Here is a 3,965-nt window from a genome sequence, read left to right as displayed (position 1 = left end):
GAAGTGCCTCTGTCATAAATGTGATCAGGTGAAAACAACAAAGGGTTTTAGCACAAAGATGTGACTGCTTTTCTTCAAGTAGGAGCAGAGTATGTTTATAAAAAAAAAGCTGTCTTAGCAGAGGATGGTTTCGATCCAACGGCCTCTGGGTTATGGGCCCAGCACGCTTCCGCTGCGCCACTCTGCTCCTGACAACAGACTTGCCATACTCTACTGTTTTCAAATTGACATGCGTTTAGGCACACTTGAAGTGCTCTTCTGTCATCAATTAGAACAGGTGAAAAATGCAGAAGGTTTTAGCACACAGCTGAGGCAACTTTTCTTCAAGTAGGAACAGAGCACGTATTTAAGTAAAGAAGGTTTAGCAGAGGATGGTTTCGATCCATCGACCTCTGGGTTATGGGCCCAGCATGGTTCCGCTGCGCCAAACACACAGATTTTCTGAATGAACAAGCGGGATGTGGAAGTTGCTCTTTATTTGGGATAAAACATGGACATACCTGAAGAAGCCTTAGCAGAGGATGGTTTCAATCCATCGACCTCTGGGTTATGGGCCCAGCACGCTTCCGCTGCGCCACTCTGCTCGCCATAGAAGAGCTCCCATTCACAGGTGTTTTCAAAAGGGCTTGCGTTTAGGCACACATGAAGTGCACACGAAGTGCCTCTGTCATAAATGTGATCAGGTGAAAACAACAAAGGGTTTTAGCACAAAGATGTGACAGCTTTTCTTCAAGTAGGAGCAGAGCATGTTTATAAGTAAAGCTGTCTTAGCAGAGGATGGTTTCGATACATCGACCTCTGGGTTATGGGCCCAGCACGCTTTTGCTGCGCCACTCTGCTCGCCATAGAAGAGCTCCCATTCACAGGTGTTTTTAAAAGGGCTTGCGTTTAGGCACACATGAAGTGCACACAAAGTGCCTCTGTCATAAATGTGATCAGGTGAAAACAACAAAGGGTTTTAGCACAAAGATGTGACAGCTTTTCTTCAAGTAGGAGCAGAGTATGTTTATAAGTAAAGCTGTCTTAGCAGAGGATGGTTTCGATCCATCGACCTCTGGGTTATGGGCCCAGCACGCTTCCGCTGCGCCACTCTGCTCGCCATAGAAGAGCTCCCATTCACAGTTTTTTTCAAAAGGGCTTGCGTTTAGGCACACATGAAGTGCACACGAAGTGCCTCTGTCATAAATGTGATGAGGTGAAAACAACAAAGGGTTTTAGCACAAAGATGTGACAGCTTTTCTTCAAGTAGGAGCAGAGTATGTTTATAAGTAAAGTTGTCTTAGCAGAGGATGGTTTCGATCCATCGACCTCTGGGTTATGGGCCCAGCACGCTACCACTGCGCCACTCTGCTCATGACAACAGACTTGCCATACTCTACTGTTTTCAAATTGACATGCGTTTAGGCACACTTGAAGTGCTCTTCTGTCATAAATGTGATCAGGTGAAAACAACAAAGGGTTTTAGCACAAAGATGTGACAGCTTTTCTTCAAGTAGGAGCAGAGTATGTTTATAAGTAAAGCTGTCTTAGCAGAGGATGGTTTCGATCCATCGACCTCTGGGTTATGGGCCCAGCACGCTTCCGCTGCGCCACTCTGCTCGCCATAGAAGAGCTCCCATTCACAGGTTATTTCAAAAGGGCTTGCGTTTAGGCACACATGAAGTGCACACGAAGTGCCTCTGTCATAAATGTGATCAGGTGAAAACAACAAAGGGTTTTAGCACAAAGATGTGACAGCTTTTCTTCAAGTAGGAGCAGAGTATGTTTATAAGTAAAGCTGTCTTAGCAGAGGATGGTTTCGATCCATCGACCTCTGGGTTATGGGCCCAGCACGCTTCCGCTGCGCCACTCTGCTGTAAACCACTCCAGATGGGACTCGAACCCACAATCCCTGGCTTAGGAGGCCAGTGCCTTTCCATTAGGCCACAGGGGCTGTTCAAAATATCTGCTCATGTGCCCCCATTACTTTGGCTTCAGTGACAACAACAGCATCGGCATTTAAACAAGGCCAGCACACAAAGTAATCCGGATGAACGACTACTTCGATAGGCCACTGGGGCATGACTCGCTTGCCCTACTAATTGTCCATCTCATTCAGGTGGCTTAGTCAATGAGGCGTTAGAACAGGGAATACACACACAAACACACAGATTTTCTGAATGAACAAGCGGGATGTGGAAGTTGCTCTTTATTTGGGATAAAACATGGACATACCTGAAGAAGCCTTAGCAGAGGATGGTTTCGATCCATCGACCTCTGGGTTATGGGCCCAGCACGCTTCCGCTGCGCCACTCTGCTCCTGACAACAGACTTGCCATACTCTACTGTTTTCAAATTGACATGCGTTTAGGCACACTTGAAGTGCTCTTCTGTCATCAATTAGAACAGGTGAAAAATGCAGAAGGTTCTAGCACACAGCTGAGGCAACTTTTCTTCAAGTAGGAGCAGAGTATGTTTATAAGTAAAGCTGTCTTAGCAGAGGATGGTTTCGATCCATCGACCTCTGGGTTATGGGCCCAGCACGCTTCCGCTGCGCCACTCTGCTGTAAACCACCCCAGATGGGACTCGAACCCACAATCCCTGGCTTAGGAGGCCAGTGCTTTATCCATTAGGCCACTGGGGCTGTTCAAAATATCTGCTCATGTGCCCCCATTACTTTGGCTTCAGTGACAACAACAGCATTGGCATTTAAACAAGGCCAGCACACAAAGTAATCCGGATGAACGACTACTTCCATAGGCCACTGGGGCATGACTCGCTTGCCCTACTAATTGTCCATCTCATTCAGGTGGCTTAGTCAATGAGGCGTTAGAACAGGCCATACACACACAAACACACAGGGTGCTTCTCACTTCTTATTTGTGCATCCTCGTTTCCTTTCCTCGCTTCCTTTCCTCGCGTCTCAGCTCCACCCCCTGTAGGACGCGAGGGAAGGCTGCAAGGGAAAAAAACGAGGACGGAGGAATTGAATGAAAGCTTTTTTAATACATTGGAATACTTGATCACTCGAGCGTCACTTCACTGCGTCATCGGCAGTGCTCAAAGGATCTGCCCTTATGTTGTTAAAGTTAGTTTATTTAAGAAATTCATAATAAATAATAATAAAGCAAGATACCTTGTTGAAATATGTGAGTTGTGTGGTTTATGTAAACTACAAAAGTAAAGTATAAATTCAAATGATTGTGACAGATGTGAAGGGGGAGGAGAATTGATACGTGCGTCATGTTTAGTCGATAAAACTCTTCCGAAAAGGGTACACCTGTGTATCCTCGCTCATAGCTCCTCTGGAAGCCTCCTCACTCTTCGATCCTCGCCTCCTCGCGGTGCAATTAGAGAATTGAGATGTCCTTCAAGATGGCTGAGCTCGATTGGTTTCCGGGTCATAGGATGGAGGACGGAGGAGCGAGGAGACGAGGAGGGATATTGAGAAGCACCCACAGATTTTCTGAATGAACAAGCGGGATGTGGAAGTTGCTCTTTATTTGGGATAAAACATGGACATACCTGAAGAAGCCTTAGCAGAGGATGGTTTCGATCCATCGACCTCTGGGTTATGGGCCCAGCATGCTTCCGCTGCGCCACTCTGCTCGCCATAGAAGAGCTCCCATTCACAGGTGTTTTCAAAAGGGCTTGCGTTTAGGCACACATGAAGTGCACACGAAGTGCCTCTGTCATAAATGTGATCAGGTGAAAACAACAAAGGGTTTTAGCACAAAGATGTGACAGCTTTTCTTCAAGTAGGAGCAGAGTATGTTTATAAGTAAAGCTGTCTTAGCAGAGGATGGTTTCGATCCATTGACCTCTGGGTTATGGGCCCAGCACGCTTCCGCTGCGCCACTCTGCTGTAAACCACCCCAGATGGGACTCGAACCCACAATCACTGGCTTAGGAGGCCAGTGCCTTATCCATTAGGCCACTGGGGCTGTTCAAAATATCTGCTCATGTGCCCCCATTACTTTGGCTT

At 46.8% G+C, this 3,965-nt stretch overlaps 3 non-coding genes across 3 annotated transcripts; all 3 read right to left on the bottom strand.

Annotated features, from left to right (window-relative positions):
• Positions 1 to 1,861: 1,861 nt before the first annotated feature.
• Positions 1,862 to 1,933, bottom strand: trnar-ccu (transfer RNA arginine (anticodon CCU)). The gene has a single exon. It is a non-coding gene; the product is annotated as a tRNA-Arg (tRNA).
• A 618-nt stretch (positions 1,934 to 2,551) lies between these two features.
• On the bottom strand, positions 2,552 to 2,624 carry trnar-ccu (transfer RNA arginine (anticodon CCU)). Its single transcript has one exon. It is a non-coding gene; the product is annotated as a tRNA-Arg (tRNA).
• A 1,227-nt stretch (positions 2,625 to 3,851) lies between these two features.
• On the bottom strand, positions 3,852 to 3,924 carry trnar-ccu (transfer RNA arginine (anticodon CCU)). The gene has a single exon. It is a non-coding gene; the product is annotated as a tRNA-Arg (tRNA).
• Between the last annotated feature and the right edge of the window lie 41 nt (positions 3,925 to 3,965).

The sequence above is a fragment of the Rhinichthys klamathensis genome, unplaced genomic scaffold (genome assembly GCF_029890125.1).
Source record: "Rhinichthys klamathensis goyatoka isolate OS25496 unplaced genomic scaffold, OSU_Roscu_1.1 h1tg000057l_1, whole genome shotgun sequence".
In the NCBI taxonomy this organism is placed as follows: domain Eukaryota; kingdom Metazoa; phylum Chordata; class Actinopteri; order Cypriniformes; family Leuciscidae; genus Rhinichthys; species Rhinichthys klamathensis.
The sequence above is the reverse complement of the archived record's forward strand: the minus strand, read 5'-3'. Positions and strand labels throughout refer to the sequence as shown.